Consider the following 17,801-nt stretch of genomic DNA (forward strand, 5'->3'; position numbering starts at 1 on the left):
AGAAAGATTCACTTTTCCCCTGTGAGGTTCTCCTCACGCTGGACCCAGATGAGGGAGCACAGCATGAAACTTGCTGGTTGCTGTGGTGGAGGGGAAAACGTTCTGGATGCTACAATGAGATATTCAGAATATGACTCCCCTTACAACTCAGTGGTCAAAACTAATCTGATGGCAACAACAATGCAGTTTCACCAGGATCTTGGGAGACTGAGTGTGGAAACATTCAGAGAATAGAACTAATGATTGGTCCAGTTTTTAACCTGGTTTATCCAAACTACTCCCTGGATTTGTTGTCACCAATGACAAATCAAGTGAACACATATTAAGTCTATATTTCTGGAGCTTTCTGTAGCACTTTAAATTGTTGAATAGTTTATCCTTCACTAAATTCTTTGCATTTTTGCCTCTTGTTTTATTAAGGATGTTTTTACTATAAGTAATGAAAAAATATTACTGAATGCTTTAAAGATTAACATGAACTGTCTTTGGTTCAGGCAAGAAAAAAACCTGAAACCTCTAAAAATTCTCCTCCTACTAAATGCCTAGAAATTCTGAATGTAAAGAAGAAAAAAGAAAATAAAATCAAGTGGATAACTGAATGACAAAGAGGAAAATAAAAAGCTGAATCTTTTTTTATAAATTTAAAGTAGGGATATTTCCTTAAACAAGATGCAAAAAGCATAAACCATGAAAGAAATAGTACAGTACATTTAACACATTAAAAATTAAGTCTTTTGTAAGAATTGACATGTAAAATTGTTGAAATAAGACATGCAATATATTGAAAAGAAATATTTTTACCCACATATTGAATAAAGTGTTTGTATCAAGAATACATAGAAAGCTCCCGTGACTAAATTAAAAAAAAAAAAAAAAAAAAAAAAAAAGAAAGAAAGAACTGATTAGAAAAGTTACAAAGTATATAAACAAGTCACAGAGAAGGGAATCTGAATGCTAAAATTCACATTTACAAGTAAGTTGAATATATACAACCTCATGAGTAATCAGGGAGATACAAATTAAAATCATAATGAAATGTGATTTTATCACCATCAAAATGGAAAAATGTAGTTAAATCCAATAAATTTTAAGTGCTAGTGAAACATCAACTATTATACTTGTACTTTGCTGGCAAAACCACAGATTAGTATAACATTAGGGAAGCAATTTTGCAATATCTAATAAATTGAAGTTGCATATACTTTCATTCCAGTAATCCTAAGTCTATCGAGACTCTCCCATGTATGCACACTTTTAAACACTATCTAATGCAGCAGTGTTTGTAATAGAATAAATGTGAAGAAACAATCACCACCTCTAAATATTCTTTGGTAGGTGACTACATAAATTGTGACTTATTTATACAGTAAAATATTATATAGCAAGTAAATTATATGAAATATATCATACAGTATCAACATCAATGTAGATATAACTATACTATAATGTTGAGGGAGGAAAGCAAGTGTATATACATATATATATATATATGTATATATACATATATATGTATCTATGTATGTATTTATTTATTTATATATCTATCTATATCTATCTATCTATATCTATATCTATATCTATCTATATATATATAATATAATATAATATTTTAAAAGCCAATAATATGTATTATTTATTAATTCATTATTGAGGTAAAAGTAAAATACTTGCCTATGAATAATATTTACCAACCTCATGCTACCACAGTAGTGATTACCCCTGAGGCTGGGGAAGGAATGCATACAGAAGAGAAGTAGGCAACTTTTAAGTTGGTCTCTGATGATTTTTTACCTCCTAATACTGTCAGGATGTTTTTTTCCTGCGGGCAGGGCTAGGAGCTCAATCCCCCTCCTCCTCCGATACGAATCGGGAGCAGTCTCTGGCGGGCACCATAGTTAGAGGCCTCCCCGTTAAAACAATGTTGAGCAATCACAGCTGCTAGGGACGGACCTCCCCAGCACCCCAGCCAGATTCGCCCCCCAACCCGGAGGCCTAACCCTATAAAACAAAGCACCCGACCCCAGTTAGTGCTCAGTCTTTGGGAACAATCCCGCTGAGCTGGCTGGCATAATAAAGCTGTCTTCTCCCTGATCTCTGCAAGCCGCTTGAGTCTCTTGGTCCTTGCTGCTTTTTCCACAACAATACCCACACTGTTGTTATATAATCACTTTCCTTTAGTATGGGCTGCACCTTATGACTCACTTTAAATAAATTATATATGGCAAAAGTAATTGGCTTCAGCGATTAGGTTATAAGAAGATACCGTATTTCCCTGAAATGAGACCTAATCAGAAAATAAGCCTTAGTGTGATTTTCAGGATTCTTGTAATATAAGCCCTACCCCAAAAATAAGCCCCAGTTAAGATCGTCAGCCAGACAGATGCATTTAGTACGTCCATTACAACACATGATGGACATATTGAATTATAAAATAGTACTATTAATATATGACTAAATATAAATAAATAATATTATTGGCATTAGTACTTAAAATAAATGATACTGTGTTTCCCTGAAAATGAAACCTAGCCAGACAATCAGCTCTAATGCGTCTTTTGAAGCAAAAATTAATTTAAGCCCATGTCTTATTTTACTACTATAATATAGGACCGGGTCTTATATAATACAAGACGTGGTCTTATATTAATTTTTGCTCCAAAAGACGCATTAGAGCTGATGGTCCGGCTAGGTCTCATTTTCGGGGAAACATGGTAATACAAATTATAATTAAGTATTTGTAAATACCCAAGCAACAAGTGGGCACCTTTGGACAAAAGGTAAATGCCTATGTAAATAGATGAACTCAAGAATTATTGTCGAATGACGGATTGGAGTACAGACACAATGCATGCATAACGTGCGCACTTGATAACAAATGGACATGGTTGTGTCTAATATGAATGTTCATAGTTCATTACATCATGTCTTGTAACAAACATACTCAATGCACTGTGTAAAATAAAGAAATGTTTTCTGAATTTTCGTGCCTGCAATTTTTCGTCGATTTTGTGTAGACCATCATTCTTAACTATCATCATTTTTGTTGCCACTCCCATCTCCTAAGTCTTCAGTTAACACTTGGTTTAATGATAGATTTAAAGGGAATAATATTTTGACCTCCAGACAAGATGAGTGCAAAAAGAAAGAGCTATTCCATCGAGTACAAGAAAGGAATCCCGTAGGACTCCTGGGGCAAGAATCTTATGGCTTTCTGCAAAAAGAAGAAGTTGGATCTCTGAATGGTCCGAAAATGGCGAGCAGAGTTCCATAACCTTAGTCAACAGGTGGATCAGGGAAATACGAAGAAGTGAAAGTGTGGATCAGGCCAGCAACCATTATTTCCTGAGCTGGAAGACATCTATGAATGGATTGCTGACAGGAGAGCAAAGGCTTTGGTTGTGTGCAGGGCTCATATTCAAGCATTTGCCCTTGCAATGGCACCACAGTTAGACATATCCCCAGAAGAATTCAAAGCATCACAAGATTGTCTGGATGGTTTCCTTCAGTGATACAAACTGTTTCTAAGATTGACGACACTGTTCAAGCTGGAAGATACTGAAGTTATTAAATGTGCACTTGCATTCAAATCCTTTGTTGATGGCATCAACTTTTCTAAATACCAATTCTCCAACATGATTGCTATGGATGAAACTGCAGTGTTTATGGGCCAAGAATCTCAAATGACAATTGATCAGAGGGGCGCCTCGTCAATCTACATTCCTTCCACTGGTTACAAAAGTGCATGTATTACCTGTATTTTGGCAATTCATCTGGATGGAAAGAAAGCTCCACCTCTAATCATTACTAAGGGCAAGAAAGATAAGATTGAAAGTGTTTCAGGCATTTATGTTCTTGAAACCGAAAAAGCCTGGTGCACTTAAACAGTTATAAGGAAGTGGGTCTATTTAATGCTGCCACTTTTTTTGGGAGGTGGCCAAAGAGGTCTGCTAGTGTGGGACTCAGCCAGCACTCACTGCACTAAAGACATGAAGAACTTTCTTGCAGAGAGAGTAGATCAAATAATGATTCCCTCCGGAATGACTGCCTATCTCCAGACTCTTGAAATTGCAATAAACAAGCCATTCAAGAACCATTTGCACGTGGAAATCAATGACTACACTGAAAACATAATGGAGAGAAGTCAGAGTGGAAACTTGGTGAAGCCTAGCCTGCAAGAGGTTGTGACTTGGGTGAAGAATTCATAGGATAAAATCACTGACAGCTGTGTTACCAGTGCACTACAAGCGGGCTACATAGACAAGAAGTGCTCCTTTAAGGAGAGCTCTATTGCTGGACATGAGAGATTGGGGCCAATCTCTTAGGAAATGGAGTCACAAGAAATTCAAGCCAGAATTCAAGGTTTGGATAGTTATGACTATGTTCCAGAAGAAGATGACATTACTGTATTTGAATAAATGTAGATGTCTGTACATGAGTAAATCAATAAATGTGGATGGTTGTATATGAATAAATGAAGATCGTTGTACATGACAAAATAAAGCAACCCCTGACAACAAGTCCTAATGCGTCTTTTAGAGCAAACATTAATATAAGACCTGGTTTTATTTTCAGGGAAATATAGTAATGGCTATCATCTTGGGTTTTCTGTCTTACTTGAGGAAACCAGATGCCATGTTGTGGAGCTCTCCTATAGAAAGGCTCATGTGTCAAGGAACTGAGGGTGGCCTCTGGCCAGCAGGCAGTGAGGTACTGAGGCTGTTGTCCAACAGCCTGCGAGGAACTAAATCCTGGCAGCATCACATGTGTGATCTTGAAAGCAGATCCTCCCCCAGTCGAACCACTAGATGAGATCATAGCCCTGGCTGACTCCCTGATTACAGCCTTGTGAGAGACCTTGAAGCAGAAGCACCTGTGTAAGTCACATATAGATTCCTGCCCCACAGAAACTGTAAAATAATAATTGCCTATTGTTTTTAATCATTGAGTTTGGAATACTTTGTTAATGAGCAATAGAAAATTAATATAGGAAGGATGATGAAATGACTGAAAATGTCTGGCAGCCTGGAAAAATCAGCGGATTTCCACCATGCCTCTTTTTCCATTTCTGTGTCCTCAGCTTGGCTTTCCCAGTGTCTGTGTTTTTATTCTCATACTGATAGCCTTAACTTCATTCAAATCTAGCCAGTTATGTCCAGTAAATATAATGAAAGCTACATATATAATTTAAAATGTAATAGACAATAAACACCATGTTTAAAAAGTGAATAGAACCAGGTGAAATTCACTTTAATGTTATATATCTTCTTTAACTCAATATATTAAAAAAATATGTTCTATTCCAGCATATAATTTACATAAGTACATTATTGAGATATTTTACATTTTCTAATTCATATTAAATCTTGGAAATCTGATTTGTGTTGAACATCTCAATTTGGACACTGAATTTTCTTTAGAAGCATTTGGTGTGTATTTCATAAAATGTGGAGTTGAGAGAGTAGATTCACATTACAAATTTTTAAAAAATAGATTTAAAAGGTTTCCAATAATGAAATTGGGTCAGTTCTTAAATTAAAATTAATCAAAATTAAATGAATTTTAAAATTCCATTTCTTAGTTGTACTAGCCACATTTCAAGTACTCAATAGCCACGTGTGGCGAGTGGATGCCACATTGGACAGCCTGGCTCTAGAGGATGTTTCTCCTGACATAGAACTTTTGTTTTTCTCCACCTACCAGTCATTTTCCTTTGTAATTTTTGGCTAATTTGGGTGATATATCATTTTCTAAACCAATCTCTATAAAAAGGGATGATGTTCCACATTACAGAAGTTGTTCTTAACTCTCTCTGTAGATTCATCTGGAGAGTTTTTGTTTGTTTTTAAATTCCCATTTCCCATTCTCACATTCAGAAATTCTGATGGACTTAATTGGTGCTGAGTCCCAAATTGGTATTTTTTCAGAGCTCCACCATTTCAAACAGTCTCTGGGCTCTTCTGCTGACATTTGAAATCCGGCTCCACACAATGCGCCACCCGGCTGCGTGCCAGCGCCCCATAGCCACAACTCTGCCACCATCCACGGCTTGAATGAGTAATAGCAACAAAGAGGATTTCACAGAAGGATTCAAGATCAGCGCCGTCAAGAATCAGCCAGATGACAGTAAAACATTTATTGGAGGCTTCAGCTGGGAAATAAGCAACGGAGATTCGACTGAATTTTTGTCTCTATTTGGGAAAGTTGTAGACTACACAGTTAAAACATATCTAGTTCCCGGAAGATAAAGAGGATTTGGATTTGTGCTTTTTAAAGAGGTTGCTAGTGTTGATAAGAAACACAAACTGGATGGCCAATTGATAGACCCCAAAAGGGTCAACGCTTTAAAAGAGAAGGAACTACTCCAACAGTTTTTTGTGGGTGGGTTGAGCCCATATGCTTCTGAAGAACAAATTAAAGAATATTTGGAGGCTTTGGAGAGATTGAAAATATTGAACTTCCCATGGATACAAAAACAGATGAAAGAAGAGGATTTTGTTTCATCACACATGCAGATGAAGAGCCAGTAAAGAAATTGTTAGGAAGCAGCTATCAAATTGGTGGTTCTGGGAAGTGTGAAATCCAAGTTTCACAACCCAAAGAGATAAACAGGCAGGAACAGCAACAGCAGAAAGGAGGAAGAGGTGCTGCAGCTGGTGGAGGAGGTGGTACTAGGGGTCATGACCAAGGTCAGGGCCAAAACTGGAAGCAAGGATTTAATAACTATTATGATCAAGGATATAGGAATTACAGTTGTGCCTATGGTGGTGATCAAAACTACAGTGTCTATGATCATACTGGGTATAACTATGGGAACTATGCATATGGACAGGGATATGCAGTGGCCAACAGAGCACTTATGGCAAGGTGTCTCAAGGTGGCAATCACCAAAACTATTACCAGCCTCACAAAAGGAGGACATTAGGGAGAATGCAGGAGGAGATGCCAAAGTAACCCATCTTTAGGACGACACTAAAGTTTGGTCGTCTCTTGATGTAAGATGATCATTTTGTAAAATACTTTCTACTGTACAAGACACAATGGTGTCCAACTGTATATAGCTGCCAATTCATTTTCTTTGTTTTTACTTTGCCTTTTGCTCTCTGTCTTGTGACTCAACATGGATTTGAATTTATACGAATCTCTTTTGTATGATTTCATGTTAAACCTCAAGTAAATTCCTTATGTGAAAACAAAGCATAATCTCTTGCACAGACCCTGGGCATTGCTATTAAAGACAACCACCATCAAAACCACAGAAAAGCAAACAGGTTACTCTAACGCAAAGTCAAGGAAAGGAATTAATAACTGTTTGTAATCAGGGCTCAGACCTGAAGATTGTGCTTGGGATAGATTCCCCTGACAACACAGGGCTTCCTAGGAAGGAAAGATGATTACTAAGACCAAAGGCACAATTTTGATAGAAAGGAGAGATGCATTCTGTGTAAATAACCAGCCATGCCCATTATAAGTTCTAGGTTTTCTTTCTAACTCCAGGGTTTATCTTTGGTCTCCATTGCTGCTGTTATGCTCCTGGTCCCTCTTGAATGTTGGTGTTTCCTGGATTCTCTTTGCTACTAGCTTCTTTTATAACTAACTACATTTTGTTTTGTTTCTCTCTTCCTCACCTTGGGTTTTCACTAGCTGATGACTTTTGGCTCCAACCAGAATAATTCATATCATTCCTTTGCCTCCTACATTTCAGGTGATCACTTGAAAATGCTCCTGATTCATTGTATCTCTACTGCCAGACTTACTTGTTTATTTACATGAACTTTGATACTTCATATTAATACATCAATTTGTATTGCCTTTGTGATATAGCAGTTACTATATTTTGTAGCAGTGTAATTTATATATAACAGTATTTTTATAATTTTCAGCTACCCAGATGATTTTTTTTAAATTGAGAGCTATAAAATTTATTCCAGCTACACTAGTGTAATATGGACTTAATAGGTAAATATAATACGACAATGCCTGAAAACCTATAAAACTTTGGAAAAGTGGGATTTTAGTTTTAATGTGCTGGAATCCAGTTGTAATTATACTGCCAAGAACCACAGCTTTTCCACATTTATTGGCCTTTTGTCTAGCCTCTCTTCAATAGTTTCTAGTAGGGTGGAAAGACTTACATGGAATTTGTTAGAGAAGATGTTTATCGGTTATCTCAGAGGAACAGACAGAAAATCTATACAATATTATGTTGGAATGATTTGAAAGCATGACCAATGTAAATTTTCCAGAATGGGAACAGTTATTTCTCAAGTCAGTAGGTTATTTGGAGAAACATTTTGTAAGATGGTTCTGTCTTAAAATTGTTTACATTCCTTAACTCATTAATTTATCTTCTAAAATCCTATCCTAATGAAATAAACAAAAATGCAGTGAAACAATAGTAAAGGCTATTTTTCAGAATAGTCATTATATTGAGACTTTAGAAACATGCATTTACATTAATAAAGACAATTTAAGTAAGATGGACCATTATGCAAAAATTTAAACTTATGTTTATGAAAAAATTAAATCTAAGGGGACATATATTGGTTACACTATTAAGTGGAAAAAAAAACAATACTAGAAATAGAAAAAAAAAATCCTAAAATTTGTATGGAACCTCAAAAGACCTATGATAGTCAAAGCAATTTTGAGAAAGAATACCAAAGCTGGAAGGAGAGGTTGGTAAAAGAGTGCAAACTTTGTAAAAATTAACTAGATGGAGGGAATTCTTTCACAATGTATACATATATCAAATCACAACAATGTACACTTTATCTTACAATTTTATAAGTTAAGTTTATCTCAATAAAGCTAATATATATGTATATATATATACTTTTTTTTTAATTAAAGTTTATTGGGGTAACAATTGTTAGTAAAGTTGCAGAGATTTCAGGTGTACAATTCTGTAATACAGCTAAAATATTTTTAGTTGTAGAAGAAAGTATAGTACTTAAACAAGCATGGGGATGAGAATTTAGTCACTAGAACTGAACCCAGATGAAGAGTCCATTTAGAAAACAGGTTGGCAGTTTTGTTTGTTTGTTTGTTTGTTTAAATGAGAACCTACAATTATCATATTTCATATTCATTCAACACCTAGGTGTTTATAATGGCAAAATAAAACACAAGACTTGTATAAATGCAGCTTTATTTATAATAGCTCCCAACTGGAAACAACCCAAATGTCACAAATAAATAAAATTATGAACATACAGAAGATGAATTAGTATAAAAATATTAAACGTTCTTGAATAATTTTAAAAATAAGGGAATATTTCCTATTTCTTTCAAATTACCTTTTCACATCCTGTGCAATGCACGGTATGGAGCAACCAGTTATACTACGAATACACAAAACCATATACCAAGAATGATTGGTAATGGCCAATATTTCAGGCAAGAGAGAAGGAAGTTAGTATATAGATTATATATGTGTGTGTGTGTGTGTGTGTGTGTGTGTGTGTATATATATATATATATATATGAGAAATTTGATTATGATATGCCTTAATATAGTTTTCTTCTTGTTTCTTGCACTAGTTTTCACCACATTTGAAAAAAAAAAATTGAGTATTTCTTCAATTTTTGTTTGTTTGTTTGTTTTTCCCTTTACCTCTTCTTTGAAGATTTCAATAGCACATATATTTAGCTTTTTGATGTCTCAAAGATCACTGAGGTTCTGTTTTTGGTTGCTTATTTTGAGTGCTTTTTTTCTCTGTTTCATTTTTGATAGTTTTTGTTGCTATGCCCTCAAGTTCACTAATATTTGTCTAATCTACTGTTAATTCCTCTCAGTATGCATCTTGGGCATAGCATTTTTCGTATATAGAAGTTCCATTTCATAAAATATGGTATATACCTTCCATGTCTCCACTTAACATATTCAATCTTTCCATTAGCTCCTTGAACATATGGAATACAGTTATAATAATGATTAAAGTCTTTATGTACTAATTTTATCATCTATGTAATTTCTGGGTTAATGTAGATTGGTGGATTTTTCTTCTAACTATGGATCTTACTTTCCTGCTTCTTTTCATTGCTTTACACCCTTACATACATTCATGAATTTAGTTCAGAGAAGCATTTATCTGCAAAGCACTGAAATTAATGTTTGTCATAAAACTTTGATTACATTCCTATATTGTCTTACAGTTTAAATTTAGATTATTGTGTGACTTTCATCCTCATTCTTTACAATCTTACATGGATTCCTTGCCTTTAACTTTTGTGTAAATTGGGTTCCAATATCTCTTTTTTCAATACCAACCATGATGTTTTATATACGCTTAGTTTTTCTCTTTTCCAATAGATGACCTCTCATTTGTTTTAATACTCCTGTGGGTCTTTCATCTATTATCCTCTCATGCTCTCGTTCTTTAAGGCTTATTTGTATTTAATCTTGCCAATAACTCAACGGGGAACTGAAAAAAATCAATATTTTCTATCTAGAAATGTTGACCAATCACCTATTTTCAGAACAAAAGCTAAACAGTAGTGAGAAAGAGAACACCTGCCTAGTTAACTGAATAATCCTGATAAACTCCAGAAAGTCACAAAGCAGGAGATATTGATGCCAAATTGCCTTCACTTTCTAGTTAATGATAGTTCATGTGAGTAAAGGCAGATTATTTCTGAGACAACTAACTCATAAATAGGGTCAATTAAATATTGTAAAAACGTTGAGAGTATTTTGTTTGGCCTAATGTGGGTTAGATTTTTCAAGTTTCCCTTTAAGGGCAAAAGCAAGCTCTCTAAAAACAAAATAAAACAAACAACAACAACAAAAACAGAGATAAGAAGCTGACTAGGAATTATTACCCAGAACTGGCATAAAAATGAATTAAGCTGGATGTTGAATGACATTAACAAATTGAATAATGTTAGGAACCAGAGAAGTGAGATTTATCATTGGTTCTTTGGAACAAAGTAAAACTAGAAATAAGGTTGGAAATTAAGTGCTTAAGAGTTATATCAATCTAAAAACAAAATAGTTTTGTATATTAAACACAAAAAGGTGTGAATGAGGCCAGAGACTACTGATAATATTTGAGCACGTGTCTCGTGCGACACCTGTAACTCATTTGATCATTGACTTGGAGAGTGGGTTGGCTGGAGTTAAAAGCAAGATCTTTGTAGAAAATCTGATACAATCTACAAAAAGTCACTAGAACTAAGTGAGGTTAGCATGATTATAGGATATCAGATTAATATAAAATAATTAATTGTGTATCTACATATCAGCAATGAACAATCAGAAATTAACATTTAAAAATCAATGACATTTTTATAGCATCCAAAAAATGAACTACTTAACGATAAGTGTGACAAAAGATGTGTAAAACCCGTACAATAAAATCTATAATAACTAGTTCAGATAAATGAGAGAAAACCGAAATTAATTGAAACAACTGGATGACTATTTTTGGATGCAAGTTCTTTCCAAACTGACCTCTATGTTCAGACTAATGTTAATCAAAATCCCAGCAAGACATTTTTTGCAGAGATTGGAAAACTGATGATAAAGTTCATCTGAAAATCCAAAGGTCCTAGAATAGCCAAAGCAATTTTGATTTTGAAAAAGGACAATGTTGGAAGACTAACACTACTTTATATTGATAATTATTATAAAGCTACCATAATCAAAACAGCATGGTATCAGCATCAGATAGATGAATGGAACAGAGTAGAGTCCAGAATTCATATATATACAGTCATGGTTAATTGCTGATCATCATGCCTGAAACCTTCCAGATCCTCATATAAATGCTGACTGGCTTGAGTGCTTTTCTTCTTAGTAAGCTAATTAGTTTGTACTTTAAGAAAATGTAGACATTGCATATTTAAATTTTAATACTGATGCTTTTACTCAGTGTTTAATTTCATTAGAAATACATTAGTATAAGAGGATCTGACATAAAAAAATCATCCTTGTGCACTGTTGGTGATAATGTAAAATGATGCAACTGCTATGAAAAATAGTGTAAAGATTCCTGAAAAAACTGAAAGTAGAAATACCGTATGATCCAGCAATCTCACTCCTGGGTATATATCCAAAATAATTGAAATAAGGGTTTTGAAAAGATATCTTCATTCTCATAATTATTGCAGCATTATTCACAATAACCAAGACACAGGTATAACCTAAGTGTCCATTAATGGATAAAGAAAAAAATACACACACGCGCACACACACACACACACACACACACACACACACACATAATAGAATATTGTTTAACCCTGAGAAAGAGAGAAATACTGCCATATGTGATAGCATGGATGAATCTGGAGGACATTATGCTAAGTAAAATAAGCTGAGTCATGTTTGATAATAACTCATCTTTCAGCCCTAACCACTGAGCAATGCTGGCTTCTCTGCTGCCCCTTGCCCAGTTCAGCTACTGGTGGCTTTTCTCTAACTTTCAAGGCCATGGACTTGGCTGAACATTCACTGTAGAAATAGCCCATCCATCTCCTTAAAGATCCTTCTGAAAAGTGCTTCATTCCATGATCTGGTGATCCACAAATTACTCGAAACCTTTGTCCTATAGCATTCAATACTATGAATAATGGAGAGTCAAGTTTCTTTCTCTCATTCATCAAAAGGCATCATTTTCCTCTTCTTGTTCAACTATTTGGTGGTTTTATTCCCTCCATGAACCTAGACTTTTAAAATCAGTAAGTCCTATTTAGGAGCTGCGTTCAGGATGCCTCACTAGGTCTTCACAATTTATCCTTTTTGGCTCTAAATCAAACAAACAAACAAACAAACAAACAAAAAAAACACTATATACTCCCATTGTGGGGCATCAGATCTTCTAAACTTGAATAAATGCATCTTAAGGGGTAGGCTCTCTTTTTTTTATGCCTTACATGGCTCTGCATATAGCAAAATGCTCAAATGCTTTGCACCAAACAAATATAAGAAATTGTAAAACACTTGATGATATCTGAAATAGAGTTGAGAGCTGAATTATTCCTTTAATCCACCATGTTGGCCCTAGAGCATGTTGGGGATTACCACATTAAAAACAGTTTTTTGCTTAAATTCAGAAATACTACTGGGCCCTCATTAATTTGATCTTCATCAACTACAGGAAACACACTACTCAGTACTTACCCTTTGCTTTCACTTTGCTCTGTATTTAGGAAACTTGGTTCCATTTTCCATGTTATTATTTAGGATAGTTTAGAAAACATTTTTGGTATGCTAGGCTTCCTTAGGTAAGCATCCTTCCAGGTTTGATGAATTTGTGGGAATATTTATTTCTGGTATTCACTCTTAGGCAGTTCTATCCCCAGATTTATTCACAATCTGGAACTGTTAAAATAAAATAGTAGATACTATGTTTATTCACTCCTGTATTATCAGTGTCCAGCTGAGTGCCTGGCACAAATATGGTTAGTGTGCTTACATTTAACAGTAACAAAACTTTCACCCATCTCCAAAAGCCATTATTTAAGTTTTCAGTTTTTAATTACTTTTTTACCATTTAAATAAGCAGTTCAAACTCATATTAAGAAGAAGTAAATAATCTGAGGAGTTTTTCTGGTCCACAAAAGTACAGGACAGTTTCAATCCAGTCAGTATAAAGAGATGACACTTGACTTGGGGGAACTTCCTTTAATGACAGAGAGACAACACGGGGATTTAAGAAATAGAGACATAACTATAGTGTAGACATTGAATAAGGTTAAGGCTACATTAGGCAGAAAGTGTATGTTTAAACCATCAGAGAAAATAATATTTGAGCTACCATCAATTGTTACATTTTAGGAGGTATTTATGGTACAATTATATTTTGCCCCACAGCACACCATGTGGAAATCTAAAATTTGTCTCTGTGTTGGCATCTTAGCTGGACATACTTTATGCTCCAGAATAACGGAATAATGATTTATGTGTTGATCATACCACATGCTGCTGAGGATGTGGTGCTTTCATTCATTGCTGGTCAGAATGCAAAATGGTACAGCCACTGGGGAAGACAGTCTGGAGGTGTCTTACAAAACAAAACACATGCTTACACAGGACGCAGCAATCTTGCTCCTTAATATTTACTCCAAGGAGTTGAAAACTTATGTTTTGCACATGGATATTTATAGCAGCTTTATTCAGAATTGCCAAAATTTGGAAGCAACCAAGCTATCCTTTAGTTGGAGAATGAATAAAAAACTGTGGTACAGCCAGACAATGGAATATTATTCAGTGCTAAAAATATATGAAAATTTCTGAAACGGAAATTTCTAAAAATAAATGAGCTGCCAAGCCATGGGAGAAATCTTAAATGCATTATTTCTAAGTGAAAGAAGCCAATCTGGAAAGGCTACACACTGTGTAATTCCAACTGTATGACATTTTGGAAAAGGCAAAACTATGGAGATAGTAACAAGAACAGTGGTTACCAAAGGTTTGGAGTGGGGTGGAGAAATGAATATGCAGAGCACAGAGAATTTTTAAGACAGTGAAAATACTCTATATGATATCATAATGATGAATACATGTCATTAAACATTGTACAAACCCAGGGACCCATAGAATGTACAAAAATAACAGTTGTAAACTGTGGACTTTGGGTGACTATGATAAGTCAGTGTAGAGTCATCGTTTGTAACAAATGTACCCCTCTCTTGGGAGATGTTGACAATGGGGGAAGCTGTGCATGTGTGGGGGCAGGGCGTATATGAGACATCTTTAAATTTTCAGTTTTTCTTCTGAGAACTTTCTTCCTCTTCCTAAATACATTGCTTTGAATTTCCTTTATTGTATGTCTTTTGATGGTACAGTCAGTTTGTTCTTTTGAGATGGGTTTTTATTTCATCCTTTCTTGAAGTATAATTTCACAATTGTCACAGGTTGAGTTGGCCAAGAAACAAACTATGATACACAGGTAAGCATGCAATTATTTTATTAGAATTTTTAGGATTCACACTTGTGGAAGAAAATAAGATTGAGGCATGGGGGAAAAGGCTGTTGTTTTTAGTTGGACAGATTACCAAGCCTTTGAACCCTAGCATTGATTAGTCATTGGCTATGGTGTGCATGAGAAAGAAGCAGTGCCCTCAGTAAAGCAGCTTTTGCCAGCTGAGACAACACTTTAAGGGGGCTAAAAGTTCAGAGCTCTCTTCCTGAAGCATTCTCAGGTGCTGGTGTAACAAACTCTTCACTACTGAATATTGATATTAGCAATTCATTTCAGTGATTCCTCACAACTGTGCATAGAGTTTTATGCTGGTAGTTGTTTTCCATCATCACATAGAACTATGTGATAGATTTGTTTGTTTGTAGTTATAGAACAATGATTCCATTGTATTCTGGCTTCTATTGTGGCTGTTGAAAAAAGTAATTGGTTGAATTGTTTTATTCTAGATGATTTACTGTTTGTTCTGGTTACCTTTAAAATCTTTTAGTCTCTTATAAAAAAAGTTTTTCTTTTTCTTTTTTTTTTGGTTAATGTAGGTGTTCTGTAATTACACTATGATGTTTCAGTTGGAGGATTTTTGTCATTTATCTTACAAGCAATTTTGTGACTTAATGTGTGTGTGTGTGTGTGTGTGTGTGTGTGTGTGTGTGTTGACAATTATAGTAACTTAGCAATTTCCTTCTCAGTTTCATGTTTTCTGTCTTTCATAACCTTCCGGAACTCCAAATTGACATGTTAGACCAAATTCTATCTTGATGTTTCTTATGAAACCTTTCATATTTCTCTTAGCTTTGTCTCTTTGGATTGTGTTCTGCATAATTGTTTTTGCGCTATCATATTTTTTATTAATTCTCTTTTTGCTGTGTTTAATTTGTTGTTTAATCCATTCATAGAGTTTTTAATTTAAATTATTGTATTATTTCGTGAAGTTCGGTTTTGTTATTTGGCAGAATTGATTTGTTTCCTTTTTGTTTGTTTCCTTTTCATTTGTTTCCATATCATTGTTTTCTCAAAACATTATACATAATTGCTTTATAGTCTGTGTCTGGTAAATGTTAGATCTTATTTATATATAAGATTATGGACTTGGCATTGTATCATGAAATGTTTGAGAAATGGAATGTTAGCTGCCTGACCATTTTCCTTAGAACTTCGTGGAATACTTTTAAAGAGTAGATTGATGTAGAGTTTCTCTACAGTGTATCTGCCTTGGTCCTGCTAGTCAACTAGGGATCACTTTGAATAAAAATCTGTGATGTTTTCCAGACCACATAGTTAATGTGAATTTATATAAAAATGATGAGTATGTGGTTACAATTCAAAATGATGATTATGTGGTTGCAAATTCCCAGGGAATATCTTCCCCTATCAACTCAATAGCAGATTCATGACAGTTAATTATTCTTCAAAGTGGGATTTATTTCTCATTCATCCTTACATTGAGACTGTAACTACTTGAGGTCTCAAAGTTATGCCAGGTCTCCGTTTAATATTGGGGTATTTTATTATGTTTGTAATATTGGGAATAACCTTTTGATCCTGTTCTCAATATCCTGTGCAGTCCCCAAATTCGACACTTAAGGGTTCTAGGTTTTGGCAGAAACATGATTTTGACTCTTAAATGTCTTCTAAGTTTCCTGTGTTCAATTTGTTTCTGGGATCTATGGATTTATTATTTTAAATGTTCGCCAATTAATTTTAAAATCAGACACACAGTATGTCTATCTGTGTATTTACATATTCCAATGATTTCAGGTATTTCAATAACACTTATAATTCAGGTATCTGTTCAACTATATTTCTGCAAATGTTCCATACATCAATATAAATACCAAATATGAATGCTTCATGCATTCTCAAAATTATCTTTTTATATGGATGAAATAAAGTGTTTATTTATTTTGCCAAATAATAAAATGGCCTTCATCACACTTTCCAAATACAATTCAAATATTTCCTTTTATGATACACTAAGACTCATTGATTTTTAGGTTACATGTCTAATTTTTTGTAAGTTATAAATTATTAATAAAGTCATTACATAGTAAAGTTAAAATGTAATCTCTAACATGATTGTGGGAGTATGATAAATTTGATATGGAAATCCAAAATCTTCAGAACAACGTTCTATCCTTCTAGCTTCATATATTTTGCTTAAGATAAAATAAAGAGAATTCACATTAAGCTATGCAATAAAACATTGTTATTTCAGACTTCTCAAAGTTATGTAAAATATATAAAATATGTAAGGGTAATGTTTATATATATATATATATATATATATATATATATATATATATATATTTAAAATAGTAATGGAAAACTCAAAACAAAAATAATGTCCTTATTTCAGTCAGCTCTACTCTTGTATAGATTATTGAAATACATATACAATTTTAATGTAACTCAAAATAATTGAAAGAAATAAGAAGATTTAAGTATACAATGCTATAGTGTCCAAAGCTATGAGGAAATCCTGCATTTAATTCTAAGAAATCAAGAAATGTGATAAATAGCGTATTGTAATTCTGACCCCTATCATTCTTCAGATGAAACAGCTAGACATTTACCTCATGAAATTTCTGCTTTATACTGTGATAGTATTTTGATTTATCCTTTGTGAGTTACCTACAAAATAGAGCTACTTAACACTTTCACTAGATAACGATGACCTTTGAAAATTACTTGTGTCTCATGAAGATATATAAAAATGCAAAATAGGGGACAGACTTTGGAAATTCTGGTAGGAGAGTATTGGAATTAAATGATTTGAAATTCCAAATACTTTGTAGTGGAGAGTTTGGCTGCAGTTGAATATAAAGGAGAGTTCAAAAGGCGTAAGAAATGTTGGTAGCTTCTATAGGCAGAAAATAG

At 34.2% G+C, this 17,801-nt stretch overlaps 1 long non-coding RNA gene and 1 pseudogene across 10 annotated transcripts in view; both read left to right on the forward strand.

Annotated features, from left to right (window-relative positions):
• The window catches only part of LOC109449577 (uncharacterized), a 490,477-nt gene that overhangs the window by 353,982 nt on the left and 118,694 nt on the right, over positions 1 to 17,801 (forward strand). The window lies entirely within an intron of this gene.
• Positions 2,821 to 6,951, forward strand: LOC109449059 (heterogeneous nuclear ribonucleoprotein D-like pseudogene; annotated as a pseudogene).

This window comes from Rhinolophus sinicus, chromosome 17 (assembly GCF_057876585.1).
Source record: "Rhinolophus sinicus isolate RSI-liver-muscle chromosome 17, RSI-T2T, whole genome shotgun sequence".
NCBI classification, from domain to species: domain Eukaryota; kingdom Metazoa; phylum Chordata; class Mammalia; order Chiroptera; family Rhinolophidae; genus Rhinolophus; species Rhinolophus sinicus.